General features: G+C 48.6%; 1 pseudogene; it reads right to left on the bottom strand.

The window, feature by feature from the left end:
* Window positions 1-13324: 13324 nt before the first annotated feature.
* Window positions 13325-16503, bottom strand: LOC121154597 (annotated as a pseudogene).
* Window positions 16504-20900: the final 4397 nt, after the last annotated feature.

The following is a 20900-nucleotide window of genomic DNA, read 5'->3' as shown; positions in this document are numbered from 1 at the left end:
ACCCACAGATCCCTGTTGGATGAGGCTGACTCAGCCCGCATTGGCACCTGTCCCATGAGGTCCGTGCTGCACAAGCAGAGCCTTGTCACATGAGGCCATCTGTGTACCAATAGGCTCCTGTTACATAAGGACATCTCTGCAAGCAGAGGGAAATGCTTCACAAAGCCATCCTGCACCCACAGCTCTCTGTCACACAAGGCCATCCTTCCCTGCATCCAAAGACCACAGTTGTTAGAGGACATCTGGCACCCACAGATCCCTCACGGACCATGCCATCTCTGCATACAATGCCAAAGTTACATAAGGCTATACTTCCATGAAAACAGCTATGTTGCACAGAGCCATGCCTGTACTCAAGGCACTTGTCAAATGAGACTGTTCTTAAACCTACAGGCCCTTGTCTTGCAACCTGTCCCCAAAAAAACAGGGGCTACTCCAAGGAAGACATCCTGTACATAGGCCCAAGTCACATGAGACCAATCTGCACAGGCATGTCCCTATCACATGAGTCATCCTTGCACCCAATGGCCCCAGTCATTTGAGAATATTCTGTACACACAGATTCCTATCCCATGAGCCTTGTCTGCACACACAGGCACATTTACATGAAGTCAGCCCTGCACTCACAGGCTCCTGCTATATGAGGTCATTCCTGCAAAAAAAGGCCAACATTGCCTGAGGCCATACATACACACACACAGCCTCCTGTTGCTTGAGGAAATCTCTGCAACCAAAGCCAATGTTGGCTGAAGCCTTCCTGCACACACACATCTCTGACATGTGGTCATCTCTACATTGAAATGTGCCTGTCAAATGAGGCTTCCAGCATACCCAAGTCCCTGCTGTTTGAATTCACCCTCACCCCTCTTTGGTGAAGACTTCCCTGTAGCCAAGGGCCAATGACACGTGGAAACATCCCTGCATACAACTGACAATGTCACATGAGGCCATGCGTATTTTCAACGGCCAGTGCTGAGGCCATTCCTGCATTCAGAGGCTCCTATGCACAAGGCCATGCTGTACTGAGGGGCCCTAATGTATGAAAATATCTCTGCACCCAAAGGACCCTGTTCTTCAAGGTCATCCTGCACACACAGAACCATCTAAAATGAGGTCATCCCTATATCCAAGGCCACATTTACATGGGGAAATGCCTGAATCCAAGAGCCCTGACTTGTAGGGAACTGTCTTGAACCTACACAAACTTGTCTTTCAGGCAGCCATGGCAAACACAAGGGTGGCTCCAGCAAGGACATGCTGAATCACATGCCCAAGTTCTACAAGGCCACACTGCAAACACACGCCTCTGTTGCATGAAGCCATCCCTTCCCTGCTCCAACGACCAATGTGGTGCAAGGTTCACACAATGCAAAGTACATCACAGGTCCCCAGGGACACATAGCTCTCTGCACCTCTCACAGTTCCCCCCAGTCCACTCAATTGCAGCCACACATATCCCCACAACACCACACAGCCCCAGCACCACACAACTCAACCAGAACTACATACCACCACAGGACAACTGACAGCACCACAAAACTCCACCAGCACATAACTCCTCAGCAACACACAGAAAAATACAGCTGAGGAACACGTCACAGCCTCAGCACCACACAGTCCCAGCATCACACAGCACTCAGCTGCACACAGCCCACCCCACCACTACCACAAAGACCACCAGCAATACACGGACCCCAACTGCCACACAGCCAACAGCACTATGCAGTCCCCAGCACCACACAGCTCCCACGACCACTCAACTGCATGGCAGCACACTGTCCAAGGGACAGTGCACTTTGCAGTACCACACAACTCGCAGCTCTAAGCAGTCACCCCCGAAGTACACAAACCCCAGCACCTGACACATCGCTGCATCATGGAAGTCCACCAGCACAAAACGCCTCAGCCCCACACAGCTGCATAACACCACAGAGCCCCTGCACCACACAGCTCCAGGACAACAAACACCCAGCACCACTCAACACCCAGAAGCATGTGATCCCCCGAGCACACTGTATCCAGCACCACACAGAACTCAAGAACACACAGCTCCCTGCACCACAAAATCTCTAAACATCAGCTAAACTTCAGCGCCACGTAGCCTACTGGATAACACAGCTCTTAGTACCACAAGCCCCAAGATAACAAACAGTCCCCAGGTCCACACATGCTCAGCACCACCATGATTCCAAGACCATGAAGCAACAGCACCACACAGCCTTCGGTACCACACAGCTCCTAGGACCACACAGCACCCAGCAAAGCCACAGCTCCCTAGCAGCACACATTACCCAGGAACACACCGTAAGAAGTATCACATGGCCACAGCACTGCATAGACCTTAGCACCACAGCCCCCAGTGCAACACAGCCCGCAGGTGCAATAGAGAATCCAGTCACATATGGCTTCCCAGCAAAACACAATGCCCAGGCACCACACTGCCCCTCTGCACCACAAACAAGCAACTCCACATAGTCACCAGCACTACACAACCCAGCAGAAAAATAAACCATCAGTACCACACAGCCTCCAGCACCAAAGCTGCAGGGACTGTACAACACCCAGATCCACACAGCCCCAAGCATAACATCACCCAGTGCCACACAGGCACTTGGCACCACACAACTGCAGAGCCCCCAAACCATACACCCTGAGGACCACATAGCCACTCAGCAGCACACAACCTCGAGGGACTGTAGAGCCCCCAGCACTATGCAGCCTCCAGGAGAATCTACCCCCCAAGGCCACACAGCATCCAAGTACCATAAAGTCCTCCAGAGTACAGAGTTCACTGCAGCACACAGACTCCTGAAAGACTTAGCTCCATATCATGCCCATCACCCCACCACAACACACTAACCCCAACACTTCACCATTACCCAGCACCACATGAGACCCATGCCACCCAGCTCCCTGGGAGTGAGTACACAGCCCCAAACACCACACAGCCTCCAGCAGCAAACAGCTCACCCCAGGACTCCACAGTCCATCATGTCACACAGCCCCTAAGTTCCACACAGCCTCTAGCATATCCCCCAACAACATATTGGTCCCCAGCTCCATTCAGATACTTAGCACCACACCACCACCAGGATAACACAGGTCATGGTGCCACATAGCTTTTAGCATCACACAGCTCACCTCAGCATTGTACATTAACCCTTAACCACACAGCCTCCAGCATCACAACACCATCACACACTACACAACTACTGAACACCACACAGTCTCTGGCCTGCAAAGTTCAAAACAAACACACACACCACAATGCCACACAACTCCTCAGCACAAAAATGCCCCCATGAACACTCTGGTCACAGAACTGCAAACTCCCAGCACTCACAGTGCCCAACTACACAGTCCCCAGAACCACAAGGCCTTGGGTACACAAACATCTCAGTACTGCTCAGCATGCGAACAGCAGGCAGCCTGGAGCACCACACAGGACCTAACACAACACAGCCCCCAACACCTCATACACAACCAACCCAAACACCACTAAGGGAACCTCCCCTAGCACCATGTAGTCTCTGCACCACAGAGCCAGTAAGCAAAACACAGCTCCCACCAGCACAGAGCCATTGACACTATGCAGTTCCCAGAAACATACACTCCCCAAAACAAAATGTCCCACAGCACCACACCCCAAAACGTTAAAAAGGACTCAGCACCACACATTCTTCAGCACAACACAGTCCCCCCAGTACCACATATCCCATAGTAACACACAGCCACCCATGTACCACATAGTGCCCGAACAACACAAGAACCCAGTACCACACAGCACGTAAGACCACATCCACTAAAACCAATATACTGGATCACATTGATTGTTGCTTCAATGGTTACATCACAATATCATATTGCATGAGATACAGGCTGCTGGGGTTGAAATAATATTACAATTTACAGGTACTGTTGTTCAGATTGACATCATTTCATCTTAAATTAAGGCAAACATGTGGTATTTAACCTTTTGGGATTGGCTCATTTCCCTTAGCATAAAGGCTTCCATTTGGCCAAAAAGAACTGCATTTTGCTTTTGTTTTTGTTTTTGTTTTTTAATAGTGGAGTAGTATTCCATGGAGTAAATAAACCAGAGGCTTCTTATCCAGTCTTCTGTTGATCTGCATTTCGGTTGCTTCCAAGTTTTTGCAATTATTGATTGTGCTGCTATGAACATAGGGGCGCATGCTCGTTTCTCATGTAACAGGTGTTTTGGATATATTCCAAGGAGTGCTATTGCTGGATCATACGGTATGCAGATTTTGAGTTTGAGTGTTCTCCATACTGGTTTCCATCATCCCATTCTCTACACATGTCCTACAGTTTCACTGAGAATCCATCTTTTGTCTGGATGCAGGGATGCATGTTTCATTGTACCCCCACGTCTGTATACGATAGACCTCAGTACTCCATCTCTACATTACCGTAAGTGAGAAGCCATAAAACAAGGTTAACAACCAGTATGAGTTAGAACAGCCACATCAACAACAACAATATCAACAAGAAATTATAGCACCTTGAAAAAATAATGTGCCACAGAGCCTTTGTATATCAATGAAACAAAATTAAAATCCTGAGTAAAACATGATCATAGCAAGGTGTCATTCTAATAATTTTTATTTGGCTTATCACAATAGCAATGCTCTAAAATAAGCAGTATCATCTCTGTGAAGGCAAAGGGAAATGTATACATGGACATTTATAACCAGTGCTCCTAAAATGGAGACTTGAATCTCTAAAGTTTATACTCTAAACAAGGAAATATGATGACTTATCTATATACCTTAAGAATAAATCTTTTGCCAATGTGTTCATTCTTTATGGACTACCAGGCGAAAAGACGAGATGTGTCAACCAAGACACAGACATACACACACAGAATCTTAAAAAGGTTATGGAAATATGTTCTGTGAAAAAACATGAATTTCATTTTTTTGCATTAAAACAAACTTGTAATTCTATTTTTTTGAGTTTTTGAAATGTATTTACATAAGCATTTCTATGTATAAACACACGCACATACACACAGTTCCTAGTCTTTACTTTGGTACACATATATACACACCCCTAAATTCTTCAATTTTCTCCCCTGGAAAGCATATGGATGTATGATGCTATGGTACAAATTTGGCCAGAGTAAAGCAAGTCTTATTTTTTTTAAAAAAAATTTATTTTTATTATTTTCTCATTGGAAAGGCGGATATACAGAGAGGAGAGACAGAGAGGAAGATCTTCCGTCCGATGATTCACTCCCCAAGTGAGCGCAACGGTCGATGCTATGCCGATCCGAAGCCAGGAACCTCTTCCGGGTCTGCCAACTCTTCCGGGTGCAGGGTCCCAAACCTTTGGGCTGTCCTCTGCTGCTTTCCCGGGCCACAGGCAGGGAGCTGGAATGGAAGCGGGGCTGCAGGGATTAGAACCGGCGCCCATATAGGATCCTGGGCGTGCAGGTGAGGACCTTAACCACTTGTGCCACCGCGCCAGGCCCAGAGTAAAGCAAGGCTTAGATACTCCAGAGTCCTCTATCTAAAACATATAAAAACATAAAAAATAAAACAAAAAGTATTAATTTAATCCCATGTGCAGGTGCTAATCACCTGGACATTTCCTGGTCCAAGGTGGCTTTGTCATTCTGTGCTGTGCATGTGCAATGACAAAGTCATCATCCATTGAAGGACACACTCCGCTAGATGCTTGTACCATTCTTTATAGGGTACAATACAAGTAGAATTATACAGAGACTAAGATGGATTTGTCTCCCAAAATAATAATGTAACGTTGATTTTATGGTGACAAGTGGACTTGGGGAGAGCTGGGCACGAGGTTTCTATTAACCAAACATCAAGGACGGTGCCTTGCAGTAGAGAAGGGGTTGATATATCTGAACCCACACAGATGCCTTAATTTCCCTCCTAGTCTTTATTTTCAAACATAGTCCGTTACTACTTTTTAAATTCCTAGTGTTTAATTTTACAAATATTCATTTATTTTCCTTGTAAAGGCAGGTTTACGGAGAGAAGGAAAGACATAGCGAAAAATCTTCCAGCTTCTTCTTCACTCCCCAGATGGCCACAAGCACTGGAGCTGAGCTGATCTGAAGCCAGAAGACAGGAGCCAAGAGCCAAGAGCTGCTCCCAGTCCTCCCACATGAGCACAGGGTCCCGAGGTGTTGTACCTGAACCAACTCTAAGGCATCCAAAGGCCTTGTCCCCAAGGACTGCAGCTCAGCTAGCTAAGGCTCTTACCTCATAGGAGGGTGAGCAGTAAAGCAGGCAGACAGTAAGTAGGCGGGGTGCAGTTTTCAGCTCTGTGGGTTGGCATGGGTCGCCAATCCTGGGACAGTGTTACAGTTCAATGGGCACTGGTGAGTTATGGGCAGTTCAGTGTCACAACTCTGCAGGTGTCTCATCGTCACCAGGTTTACGTTGCAGCTCTATAGCCAGAAATGGCCAGTGGCCCTCACAACCACCAGCAAATCACAGCCACTGCTGCTGCCTCTGCTGTCCTGCTGCTTCTGCCCCCGTGGTCACAGTCATGATCACTTTTGACACTGCTGCCACCCCTTCCACCAAGGTCCTGGGCTTCCTGGAAGAATCACCAGGAGTCAGATGTTGACAGGAGCATTTACTCAAACATGCCCGGGTCTCAGCACAGGATGAAGAACTCTAGCCTCCAAATTCTAGGGTTTTTACACAGAAATCAGGCAATCAGAGGGTTAGTATTTGGTATTCTCTATTTGCATGGGAGCTTATCTTTAGGACACACTATTGGCTAATGCAAAGGTAGGTAGGTCGCGTTCTATCAGGGTGATGGGGCAAGTGTCCTCTAGGGAGGATGATCCCATTAGGGTGCCTGAGCAAATTGTGAAGTTGTCAGGCCTGGGACTCACACAGTTTCTTACAACAGCAAGCAAAGTAGAAGTTACAGAAGCAGAAATGTAACAGTTAGCAATGAGCAGTTAGCAATGAGCAAATGGTTAACATTTTGGTCTTTAGGTTCCTCAGAGGCTTTGGCCGTCCTCTGCTGCCTTCCCAGGACACAGGCAGGTAGCTGCAAAGGAAGTGCAGTAGCCAGGATACAAACTGGCACCCATATGGGATCCCAGCGCATGCGAGGTGAGGACTTGAGTTACTAGACTACTGCACTGGGCTCATGACAGCATCTCCTTTATTACCCTCCTCCCCACCCACAGAACCTCCTGTCATGCCCACACTTCCCTGCTGCTCTGCTCTGCTCTCTGGATGGACAGCTGACCTGCTTCCTCTGCCCTAATCTGCATGGAACCACAAGACCTGGTGCTCCTTGCCACTTGCAGGAGAGGCTTCTGAGTGAGCGAAGAGACCTGGGATTATGCACCTGCCTCTGCCATGGCTTCCTCTCTGAATCTCTACCCTCTGTACCCTAGCTCCCAGTCAGCTTTTAGGTCCTCATTCTGAGCTACTGTATTACTCCACAACCATCAGCTCAAGGGCAATTTCATGCCCACAGCGTGAATTTTCTGTGCATTTCCCTGGTGTCTGGACAAGCTGCCAGTCCCCTGAGTTAGCAGGCATCCAGAAGGAAGGACACTGACCCAGAGGCAGGCTGCACTCCAGGCCTCCACCTCTCCTCTGCTTGCCCTTTTGAATCCTCCAGTGAATGTATTTCTTTCCTGAACTTCCTGTGTGTTTTGTTCCAGGACAGTCAAGGATGTAAGTCACTTAGAACTCCTGCGACATCTTTGCATGTTTCTGGTAGAGCCAGACTCCCTGTTTTGAGTTACTCAGCTCTGTACTGAGGACTTGCGTGGCCATGAGCCTTGACCCACTCATCCACTCCCTTCTCACCTGTCCTGGTCCTGAAGGATGCAACTGGCTCACACACTGTGCACAAGAAAAAGAGCATTTGTGGTGTTTCAAATTAAAAAATAAAGTTTCAATTTTGGCTTCTCCTCCTCTTTACATTGAAAATGGTTGACAATAAGCCAAAAATTGTTTCTGCATTTCAAAAATTAACTTGAAAGAGAAGTCACCTAACAAGTTATGAAATCCATTCCCCATGTAGATTTCCTCATTTGCCACAGAGAGCTTCTTAGAGTATATTAAAGTACAGGTAGCCTAACTTCTCAAGTTGAATAAAATATATATTTACTTCTATTTAAAGGCCACATTTGCCAAAAAAAAAACAAACAAAACAAAAAAACCAGAAAGAAATTTATTAATTGATTAGTTTTCCATATTAAAGTTGGCTACTCTAAATCTACTGTTTTTCTTTTCTCTTTCTTCCTTTCTTCCCTCCTTCCTTCCTTTCTTAAGAAAAACGGACAGAAAAAAATTCAGGAAGTTGGAGGCAGGGAAAGAGTGAAACAAAAAACTATTCTCTGCTGGCTCACTCCCCAAATGCCCATGATAGAACTACACTAACCCAAAGCCAAAAGCCAGGAACTCTCCCTGGGTCTCTGACATGGGCGACAGGGATCATGGTACTTGAGAGCCATCATCCGCTGCCACCCAGGCACAGGAGAAATGCTGGATAGGAAGCATGTAGTAGCTGGAATGCTAGCACTGTGACATAGAATGCAGGTGTCCCAGGCTGTGGCCAGGCCACTGCTCCACAACACAGGCTGAAACAGCCAGTCATTCTGCAAGCCTGAGAAAAAGCACTTTCTTGGTGAACAACAGAATCCTTCTGACATCTAAAGGCCAAACAGGACGGGGAGGACCCCATGAGACATGGGGGGCATAGATTCGAAAAACAGAAAGAGGTGAGCTGTGGCTCAGCACCTAGGTCCCAGCCTGGGACACCTGCTTCCCTGATCGGGGGGAGTGCCTCGTTCTAGTCTCAGCTCTGACTCTTGCTAATGTGCTCCTTGGGAGACAGCAGGCGATGGCTCATGTACTTGGGTCCCTGCCATCATTTAGGGGACCTGGATAGAGCTCTGGTACTCTGGCTTCACCTTGGCTCAGCCCTGGTTCCTGAAGGCATCTGAGGAGCAAGCCAGCCTTTCAAAGAAAATTGAAAATAAGTGAAAATTTAAAAATAGAACAACACAACACTGAAGTCAGACTCTCTTGGCTCCTCAGTGTTGCGTGTTGCTATTATGTCAGAGCCATGGTGGCCCCTAGCAGCTGGGAGCACTGGCTTCTACTATGATCAGTAATCTTTGGCAAACAAGACCCCCAGCTGCATTCTGCTACCAGTCAGGAAAGCACCTGCTCTCACTGGATTGGGAGCTGGATACCCGAATTCCAAATTCAGGACAAGTGGCCGAGTGAAACTCAGCACATCTCTTATGCATTAAAATATGGCTCAGTCATTCTCTATGGCACCCAGAGAATTGTGCAGTTATGTCATTCAGCTGCATGTACTCGGCAACGTGCCGGTAACAGATCAAATCCCGCTGGGCAGGCTCTGTTTCTTCTTGGAGAAGAACCTGCACATGAGGAAACCAGAAGCTATGGTGAGGCTGGGGAAGCCAGGAATGCTGGCTGATGTCCTCTGTCCACATCATTTTCTGAGCCAAGTGGATGTCTAGGTAGGGGTCTGGCCCGTAGCAGGTCAGGGGCTGCAGCAGAAGATGAAAGCAACAGACAAGGTCAGAGAAGGAGTGGGTTTCAATAGGCCACCCTAAGCATCATCCTTTTCTCTGTGGGAGATTGGATGCTATCAGGTGACTAAACTGCTGATGGATCAGACTGTACTTTCACAGGGAGCAGAGGTCAGACGGGCAGGATGGAGGCAGGTGGTCCATAAGCAGCAACTGTGATAAACAGGGCAGGAGGTAGATGGGAGGAATGTAGGGGGCAGTGGGGAAGATGCTGGTATGTTGGAGGCCCATGGGAAAGAGTAGGGTGGGTGAGGGTAGGTAGGAGACGCATGGGGAACAGTGGGTGAGGTGTGTGGGAGGCCTGTGGGAACAGTAGTGAGAGTGAGGGTAAGCAGACTTGAGTCTCAGATAACTGAACATGAGTTCCAAGAAAAAGAGACTCTGGGGCAATGTTGAACTCATAGGCTGCTACATGGGACACCTGCATCCCATCTTGGAGTGCCTGGTTCCAGTCCTGGCTCCTGAGACTCGAACCCAGTTCCTTGGGAATGGCTGTGCTGAGAAGCAGCTGGAGATGGCCTCAATCTTGGGCTCCTGAAACTCACATGGGAGACCTGGTTGGAATTCCTGGCTCCTGGCTCTGGCATGGCTCAGTTGTGGCCATTTCAGGACTAAACCAGTGCATAGAACATCTCTCTGTCACCCTACTTTTTTATATATAAACAGTTCTTTCAAAAACCATCCCTGCAATACAGAACTCCAGGAGTTCCAGATGGAGCCCATGTGCCTGGAAGGTACAAAGGACAGAAGCTCCAGCTTCCAGATGCTCCCCTCATGCCTCTGTATTTCTGTCCTCAACAACATCCTGCATGGGGCCCAGTGCAATGGCTCAATGACTAAATCATTACCTCATAACCACAGGTGTCCCAAATGAATGCTGGGTCATGTTCAGGCTTCTTCACTTCCCATTCAGCTCCCTGCTTGTGGCCTGGGAAAGCAGTCGAGGGTAGCCCAAAGTCTTGGGACTTGTACCAATATGCAAGGACTGAAGGAAGCTCCTGGCTTTGGATCAGCTCAGTTCTGGTCATTGCAGCCATTTGGGGAGGGAGCCAGCAGATGGAAGATCTTGCACTGTCTCTCTTTTTCTCCCTGTAAATCTCATCTGCCTTTTCAATAAATCTCAAAAAGTAATATTCCTTATGATACCAGCGGCAATGTGTTTCCCTGAATTCTGTGATCCATGATAGCAAATTACTGGACTTGAAACAGGGTTAGGAGAAGCCTTGATTTGTCCCTAAGTTGAACAGAGGCTCTTGTGACTGTGGTGACTGAGATGTCTGTGCTAACTACAGGACATTTCAGTTCCAAATCAAGTTATAAAATATGCAGCAGTTTGCAGTGTTTGCAACTGCTTGAATGAGGGGCAAGCCACACAGCTGAGGTCAGAGAAACCTATTGCCTGCATTCTGTGCTCAGAGTGGGACACAACCAGGCAGCTCCTGACCTGATTGGAAGGGGTCAGCCTTCTAGACAGTTCTACTGACATCCTCACAGACAGAAGAGAGGCTCAGATTTGCAAAATGCAGAAGTGGAGATAAAAAGGTGACTCAGTCTGATTGTGCAATGAAACTTGAAAAGTTTTTTTTTTCTCTTGAGAGCTAACTTCTGCTTATTGTTGTTTTTTTTTTTTCCCATCTGTGTCTTAAGTGAGACGACTTTCGTTTGTTGCAAGCATTCAGAATGCTTGTGGGGTCAAGTCTAGATGGTAGAGGTGTTTCAATTAGCATCATACTTGTTGCTACAGCAGACACCTGCCAAGCTTCCATGTGCTCACCTCTGTCCTCTGTGCATTCTTTGCGTGTGACAAGACTGGACTCGGTGCACACAAGGATCTCGTGCTCTTCTGTGTTTCAGGGGAGCAGGTGTCAGCTTTTCACAGCTTCCCACTGGCTTTTGCAGCCCAGTCCTTCTCACTTTCCAAGACCAACAGTGACTCCCCTTTCTTCATCCTGCAGGGTTCTCACCTGCACCTCCTTGTTCACTGTGAGCAGATAACCTGCATCCCTAAGTAAGGACCAGGGATCTAACCTGCCCTTGAATGACTCTGATCTGGTCCTATTAAAGAAACACCTCAGTCTCTTTCCTCATTTCTCTCTTCCCTCATCTAGTCCTGAGCCCTTCACCTTAATATCATTCCTATCCACTCGGGGCCCTAGATATCCACTCCATCACCCACACTGTGGCCTCTTTCCACCCTGCTGCTGGCCAACTTCCCAGGTCTGAGCAACCTCACCCACACTCCTTCATGGCCTGGATTTGAAGCTCCTGTTATCTCACTCAGGCTTCCCATTTTCTGGCTCTGCACACCCAAGACCCACAGCCCCTCTGCCCAAGCAGGCACTGCCAGCCCTGATCCTAGCACCTTTCCATTGCTTTTGCCCATTGTGTCCTCACATCTCTCCTATTCCTGCTCACACCTGTGACTGCCTTGTTCCAGCTTCTCACTTAGTAAAACCGTGGAGCTGGTTGTATTAAGTTTGGCCTTTCCAGGTTTGTGGCACTGACAAATCCGCAGACTCATGACACCCATCTTCAGTGGTATTGTGTGACTTGGCAGTCAGATTACATTTCCATCATTTCTTTGCTTTCCCACTCTCCTTGAAATTTTCAAAGCTTCTCAATACTCTCAGCCAACCCAAAACTAGCCTTCCTTGTCTCACTCTTAGGTCACGGTTGCACCTCTTTATTTGAAGAGGTAGAAGAAGCAATCAAAAGAGAATCCCATAGGCTCCCCTTGCTCTCTGTGTCTTTCTCACTAAAATGTAATGCTCTTTAAGTCATGACTCTCATGTAAATGCAGCTGAAGCAAGTGCACAATGCTAATGAACAGGACCCAGTGCAATGGGCTAGTGAATTTACCCTTCTGAAGGCACCAGCATCCCAGATGGACGCTGGATCCTGTCCTAGGTGTTCCACTTCCCATCCAGCTTCCTGCTTGTGCTCTGGGAAGCAGCACAGGATGGCCCAAAAGCCTTAGGACCTTGCACCCATGTGGGAGACACAAATGTAGCATCTGATCAGCTCAGTCCCAAACATTGCAGCCACTTGGAAAATGCACAAGTGGATGAAAAATCTATCTCCTGGTTCTGCATTTCCAATAACATTCATATTTTAAAAATATATGATATGAAGCCCACTTCAAACTTACAGGATTAGAATCTTTGCATGTTAATACCTTTCAGTTTCATAATCATTTGTGAAAGCTTTACTTGAAAGGCAATGCAACAGCAATCTTCTTCCCATTAGCCCAGTTCTCCAAATGGTCCCAGTATAGCAGCAGAGCCAAGCTGAAGTCAGAATTCTGGAACTTCAGGAGTATCTCCCACGTGGGGGGCAGGGACCAAAGTGCCAAGGCCATCACCTGCTACCTTGCCCTATGTATCAGTAGGAACCAAGATGATAGGTGGAGCCAGGAATGCCAACACACAACTTTGCCTGCTATGAGATGACCGACTCCAACATATTTCAGCCCAAGCAGCCCTGGCCCAATGTACCAGACCCGTTGACTCAATGTCCCAACTTTTCAATTCCAGCATATGACCCCATCCTGCTGACTTAGGATTTTTACCACCACTCGTCAACTCAGTTCTAAAACAACCCATCTGACATAGCACATGGCACACCTGAGAGCTTTTTATATGAAAACAAAACTATTATCTTTATTGACACATAGGGACACAATGGACAGCAACACAGGACAGAACAGTAGAGCAACCAGCAGTTGCGGGCAGGCTAATACTCCTCATCTTCTCCCTCACCATAGTCTGCTGCCACCTCCTCATAATCCTTCTCCAAGGCCGCCATGTCCTCGCAAGCCTCAGTAAACTCTCCCTCCTCCATGCCCTCACCCACGTACCAGTGAACAAATGCACGCTTGGCATATATGAAGTCAAACTTGTGGTTCAGATGAGCCCAGGCCTGGGCAATGGCTGTGGTGTTACTGAGCATGCACGCAGCTCGCGGGACCCTGGCCAGGTCTCTATCAGGCACCACAGTGGGAGGCTGGTAATTAATACCCACCTTAAAGCCAGTGGGGCACCAGTCCAAAAACTGGATGCTCTGCTTGGTTTTGATGGTAGCCATGGCCGCGTTGACGTCTTTGGGAACTACATCCCCACGGTACTACAGGCAGCAAGCCATGTATTTCCCTTGGTGAGGGTCACATTTTACCATCTGGTTAGCTAGCTCAAAGCAAGTATTAGTGAGCTCTGCTACAGAAATCTGTTCGTGGTAAGCTTTCTCAATGGAGACGACTGGAGTGTAACTGGCCAGAGGGAAGTGGATGTGGGGGTAGGGGATCAAATTGGTCTGGAACTCCTGCAGGTCAGCCTTCAGGGCTCCCTGAAACCACAGAGAGGCTGTGATGGAGGATACCACCTGGCTCATAAGGCGGTTCAGGTTAGTGTAACGGGGGTGCCCAATAGCAAGGTTTCTCTGACAGATGTCATAAATAGCCTGGTTGTCCACCATGAAGATACAGTCGGAGTGCTCCAGGGTGGTGTGGGTGGTGAGGATGGCATTGTAGGGCTCCACCACAGCTGTGGAGACCTGAGAGGCAGGGTAGATGGAGAACTCCAGCTTGGACTTCTTGCCGTGATCAACAGAGGGGCGTTCCATCAGAAGCGAGGTGAACCCTGAACCGGTGCCCCCACCAAAGCTGAGGAAAACCAGGAAGCCCTGCAGGCCTGAGCACTGCTCAGCCTGCAAAAGAGGTTTACAGATTTTAGTGTGAATTCCTCTGGTCCACGTCACAGTGGACTTCTATGAACCCCTGACTATGTACACAGTAACTCAAATTCTGCTGACCATTTGCCGAGAACAGTGAAAGAGCTTCTAGGTGCTATACATCAAAGTGCAGTTGCTCCTGGGAAGGAGGGCAGGGAGAGGAACAGCCTGCTCCAAAGCCTATTTCAATATGAACTGAAGTCTTCGTCGCTTCAGGCAGAAGAATCACAAGTCCTGCAATAGTACCTAAGAGGGTCCTCTGGTGCCCCTGCTGTGGCCACAGACTAAGGGTACCTGCTTGTCAGCTGCCAGAACCACTGCATGTCAGGTACCTGAACCTCACCAGCTCCTGGCTCCTGTTTTCTTCTTGGTCTGGAGTACAGAGGTGCCACACACCTGGACCCTGTTGCTGGGTTTAGATCCAGCTCTGCCAGTTCCTTACTGTGCAACTGTGACCAAACTCACTCTGCATCTCAGTACTCTCACTCAGTAAGAACTGCAATCTCCCTCCCTCCCAGAAGTTAATGAGGTCTTAGCACAGCACGTAGCCTGGTCCTAGGGAGCCTACTAATGCTGGTAAGCTGGTAAAGAAAGTGATTAAAATTGAGGCCCTGAACCGCAGGAGGGGCTGCTCCGCTACAAGCACACCACCTGACCCCTCACAGGTTCCTCGTGCTCACAGCCAGGGACACTATCAACCCACCCTCAGTTGACTGACCACTAGACAGGAGCACACATGATGCAGGGCTGACCCTGGTCTGCCCAATGTCATCCACTTATAGAAACACTCCCACAACCAAGCATTTCCACGGAAGGTCCTGACAGTGAATGAACTTCACCCAAGAGCCTTACATACATGTCTTTGTAAAGTATATCAGTCCCCCTAGGCAGGTGCTGGTTTCCAAGTCACTCTTGTGGCTGAAGCTTTATGTCCAAGCATAGGAACCAAGAGCCCATACTGCCCAAGTTCCTGAGAAATGTCTGGGAAAAGCAGGAGACTGTGAACTTGTGTCCTTCATGTTTTTGGGAACCGACTGAGCTGGGTCTGGTGTAATATGCTTCCCTGACCTGGCTTTACCTGTGATTTTTGTCAATTGGTCACAAGTTGATCACATACCCCAAAGAACATGGAACGATCCAAATGCAAAGCTCTTAACGACCATGATCCTAACAGTGGGTTCACATGAATGAGGCTGCGTGCAACAGTCTGCCACAGCCAGAAGCTCCAGGGCAGGAGCCAGGTCATGTCTCTGAAGTCTCAGTGACATACCCGCTATTATCCTGAGGAGGTACCTGACCCCACTCTCAGCTTAGTTCGCGTGAGTGTAAGTTCTGGGCTCTGGCTGTTTCTATTCAGGGTTGTGCCTGCTTTGTGAGCTTGGGACTTTCTGTTAAACAGACACCAGCTCAGGTTCTTCTAATGAGCTTGATCAACAAGTTAAAGTACTGGAGTCGAGCACCCCCACACCAGCCATAATAAAGATGTGCTGTAAAGGAGCATCTCATGGTCACAATTGTCAGCAAAACTGGGAGGGTTCCTTGGATCTCCCCTGGACTCCAAGTAAGCTGACCTCACTGGACATGGGGGCCTGAGGCAGCCTGAGAAGACAGGGAAGCAGGGGAAGCAGCTGTTCCTCCTGCCCATCACCTAGGCCTAGGGGTTCAAGGAGCCCAATCAGTTAAATGGGATACCAGAGTCTCCTTCAGATGGCAGAAATCATTCTGACAGTTTGGTTCCTCTCAGAGCCCCAAGGAAGCACCCAGCCCACCTCATTCCAGCAACTACACTCACCAGCTTGCGGATGCACTCTTGGACAGGTTCAAGGATCTCCCTGCCGACAGTGTAATAGCCACGGGCATAGTTATTGGCAGCATCTTCCTTGCCAGTAATGAGCTGGTCGGGGTGGAACAGCTGGCGGTAGTTGCCAGTGCGAACTTCATCTGAAGAGGAGAAACAGTTGGGCCACCTGTCACTGACCTTGTCCCTCTCCAGGGTACCAGGGCCTCCCCCAGCACAGAGCTCCTGGCCCTATACCCAGTGCCAGCTCACCAATGACCGTGGGCTCCAGGTCTGCAAACATGGCCCTGGGCACATGCTTGCCAGTGCCTGTCTCGCTGAAGAAGGTGTCAAGGGACTGGTCTAATACCCCAATTGGCTTGTCACTTGACATCTGGCCACAGGGCTGGATCCTGTGTTCCAGGCAGTAGAGCTCCCAGCAGGCATTGCCGATCTGGAGACCAGCCTAACCCACGTGGATGGAGATGCACTCACGCTGTGGGAAGGAAAGAGGAAAAAGAAAAGGACACCCCAGCTGAGACAATGGTGAGTGACTCGTGCCCAATTGACTCAATCTTCCAGGCAATGATCACCTTCATGGAGACTTCTCCTGCCCAGGTTCTACTTCCTTCACAAGATGTTGCTGAAGACCTAATGAAGAGAAGCTGCTTTGGGAGCCCAAAGCTCTGCTAACGAGCTGCCAGGCAGACAGGCCTTTGCTTCCTAGTCACTGTAGGTATTCAGGGTAGGACTTCCATTATCTTAGGAGACCACAAACTCTTCTGCCATCTGTAGGGTTCCCCTAGTTCCTAAGGCACCATTCCCCTTCTGGCCAGCTGATTCACTTCCATTCAACTCACTGCCCTCTTTAATCCTGTTGTTTTGAAAGACAACAGTTTTTTCTCCTTTGAAGAGGCAGCTTAAACCAGCACTAAGGAATTCAATGGAGAAAACTCCCCACAACAGCAAGTAGCACTGACTTAAATTAACTGTGGTGCTATCCAGCCTTCTAAACTCTCTAGAGAGCAGTTTTCATTCTGCAAAGGGTGAAGGGGGTGGGGCATGGCTTAGCATAGGCTAAGTGTACCAGCTGACCACATTGGTAGTATAAGCCAGGAGCCATTTCCACAACATGGGAGGGTGGGGGCATTGGGGAATAAACCCTGTTTCATTCACTTCCTGCTGAGCAGCCTTAAGTTACCAATTCCCTCCAGTTTAGGAAAGCAAGACAATCACCACAAACTGCAGACAAAGGCATGCTCACTGCATTACATCAACACCAAAACAGGTCTAATTACATTCCCAAATAATGAGATTTCAGGCTGTTAAAAGCTGCGTGATGGCGCGGTGGTTAAGGTCCTCGCCTTGAACATGCCCGGAATCCCATATGAGCGCTGGTTCTAATCCCGGCGGCCCTGCTTCCCATCCAGCTCCCTGCCTGTGGCCCAGGAAAGCAATCGAGGATGGCCCAAAGCTTTGGGACCCTGCACCTGCGTGAGAGACACGGAAGAGGCTTCTGGCTTTGGGTCGGCATACCATCGGCCGTTGTGCTCACTTGGGGAATGAATCATCGGATGGAAGATTTTCCTCTATGTCTCTCCTCCTCTCTTATTTTCCAATAAAAATAAAATAAATTTAAAATTTTAAAAAAAGCTGCGTAAGAAATGTGCAAAAGTAAGACATGTGCTTTGAGAGGGACCCAGTGCTATGGTATGGCACCCCAGGTGGGAGCCAGTTCCTGGCTATTCCACTTCTGATCTAGATCCCTGCTACTGTGCAGGGAGTTGGAGGAGAAGGGAAACAGATAGGGCCCAAACTGTTGCCCATATAGGATGCAGGCAGTTGCAGGGCAGAGGATTAGCCAGTTGAGCCATTGCACAGGCCCCAAGTCCCATTGGTTTCAACACTGCACAACACCCCACCTTGCTTTCTGAATCACTGTTTCACCAGCAAAACGTCCTCAGGTAACTTGCTACTGTGTGACTGGGCTCTAGCTAATTGGTAGTCGGGGAAGTCTCAGATCAAGTACAGACTGTATTCCTTCCTCCCAAGATACCGTTTGTTACATTCCAACAGAACACATGGAGTGGATATCTAGGGCCCCGAGTGGATAGGAATGATATTAAGGTGAAGGGCTCAGGACTAGATGAGGGAAGAGAGAAATGAGGAAAGAGACTGAGGTGTTTCTTTAATAGGACCAGATCAGAGTCATTCAAGGGCAGGTTAGATCCCTGGTCCTTACTTAGGGATGCAGGTTATCTGCTCACAGTGAACAAGGAGGCGCAGGTGAGAACCCTGCAGGATGAAGAAAGGGGAGTCACTGTTGGTCTTGGAAAGTGAGAAGGACTGGGCTGCAAAAGCCAGTGGGAAGCTGTGAAAAGCTGACACCTGCTCCCCTGAAACACAGAAGAGCACGAGATCCTTGTGTGCACCGAGTCCAGTCTTGTCACACGCAAAGAATGCACAGAGGACAGAGGTGAGCACATGGAAGCTTGGCAGGTGTCTGCTGTAGCAACAAGTATGATGCTAATTGAAACACCTCTACCATCTAGACTTGACCCCACAAGCATTCTGAATGCTTGCAACAAATGAAAGTCGTCTCACTTAAGACACAGATGGGAAAAAAAAAAAAAACAACAATAAGCAGAAGTTAGCTCTCAAGAGAAAAAAAAAAACTTTTCAAGTTTCATTGCACAATCAGACTGAGTCACCTTTTTATCTCCACTTCTGCATTTTGCAAATCTGAGCCTCTCTTCTGTCTGTGAGGATGTCAGTAGAACTGTCTAGAAGGCTGACCCCTTCCAATCAGGTCAGGAGCTGCCTGGTTGTGTCCCACTCTGAGCACAGAATGCAGGCAATAGGTTTCTCTGACCTCAGCTGTGTGGCTTGCCCCTCATTCAAGCAGTTGCAAACACTGCAAACTGCTGCATATTTTATAACTTGATTTGGAACTGAAATGTCCTGTAGTTAGCACAGACATCTCAGTCACCACAGTCACAAGAGCCTCTGTTCAACTTAGGGACAAATCAAGGCTTCTCCTAACCCTGTTTCAAGTCCAGTAATTTGCTATCATGGATCACAGAATTCAGGGAAACACATTGCCGCTGGTATCATAAGGAATATTACTTTTTGAGATTTATTGAAAAGGCAGATGAGATTTACAGGGAGAAAAAGAGAGACAGTGCAAGATCTTCCATCTGCTGGCTCCCTCCCCAAATGGCTGCAATGACCAGAACTGAGCTGATCCAAAGCCAGGAGCTTCCTTCAGTCCTTGCATATTGGTACAAGTCCCAAGACTTTGGGCTACCCTCGACTGCTTTCCCAGGCCACAAGCAGGGAGCTGAATGGGAAGTGAAGAAGCCTGAACATGACCCAGCATTCATTTGGGACACCTGTGGTTATGAGGTAATGATTTAGTCATTGAGCCATTGCACTGGGCCCCATGCAGGATGTTGTTGAGGACAGAAATACAGAGGCATGAGGGGAGCATCTGGAAGCTGGAGCTTCTGTCCTTTGTACCTTCCAGGCACATGGGCTCCATCTGGAACTCCTGGAGTTCTGTATTGCAGGGATGGTTTTTGAAAGAACTGTTTATATATAAAAAAGTAGGGTGACAGAGAGATGTTCTATGCACTGGTTTAGTCCTGAAATGGCCACAACTGAGCCATGCCAGAGCCAGGAGCCAGGAATTCCAACCAGGTCTCCCATGTGAGTTTCAGGAGCCCAAGATTGAGGCCATCTCCAGCTGCTTCTCAGCACAGCCATTCCCAAGGAACTGGGTTCGAGTCTCAGGAGCCAGGACTGGAACCAGGCACTCCAAGATGGGATGCAGGTGTCCCATGTAGCAGCCTATGAGTTCAACATTGCCCCAGAGTCTCTTTTTCTTGGAACTCATGTTCAGTTATCTGAGACTCAAGTCTGCTTACCCTCACTCTCACTACTGTTCCCACAGGCCTCCCACACACCTCACCCACTGTTCCCCATGCGTCTCCTACCTACCCTCACCCACCCTACTCTTTCCCATGGGCCTCCAACATACCAGCATCTTCCCCACTGCCCCCTACATTCCTCCCATCTACCTCCTGCCCTGTTTATCACAGTTGCTGCTTATGGACCACCTGCCTCCATCCTGCCCGTCTGACCTCTGCTCCCTGTGAAAGTACAGTCTGATCCATCAGCAGTTTAGTCACCTGATAGCATCCAATCTCCCACAGAGAAAAGGATGATGCTTAGGGTGGCCTATTGAAACCCACTCCTTCTCTGACCTTGTCTGTTGCTTTCATCTTCTGCTGCAGCCCCTGACCTGCTACGGGCCAGACCCCTACCTAGACATCCACTTGGCTCAGAAAATGATGTGGACAGAGGACATCAGCCAGCATTCCTGGCTTCCCCAGCCTCACCATAGCTTCTGGCTTCCTCATGTGCAGGTTCTTCTCCAAGAAGAAACAGAGCCTGCCCAGCGGGATTTGATCTGTTACCGGCACGTTGCCGAGTACATGCAGCTGAATGACATAACTGCACAATTCTCTGGGTGCCATAGAGAATGACTGAGCCATATTTTAATGCATAAGAGATGTGCTGAGTTTCACTCGGCCACTTGTCCTGAATTTGGAATTTGGGTATCCAGCTCCCAATCCAGTGAGAGCAGGTGCTTTCCTGACTGGTAGCAGAATGCAGCTGGGGGTCTTGTTTGCCAAAGATTACTGATCATAGTAGAAGCCAGTGCTCCCAGCTGCTAGGGGCCACCATGGCTCTGACATAATAGCAACACGCAACACTGAGGAGCCAAGAGAGTCTGACTTCAGT

Source organism: Ochotona curzoniae, unplaced genomic scaffold (genome assembly GCF_017591425.1).
Source record: "Ochotona curzoniae isolate NIBS_2020 unplaced genomic scaffold, NIBS_Ocur_1.0 contig_2754, whole genome shotgun sequence".
In the NCBI taxonomy this organism is placed as follows: domain Eukaryota; kingdom Metazoa; phylum Chordata; class Mammalia; order Lagomorpha; family Ochotonidae; genus Ochotona; species Ochotona curzoniae.
Note: the sequence above shows the minus strand (reverse complement) of the source record. Positions and strands in the feature narration are given on the sequence as shown.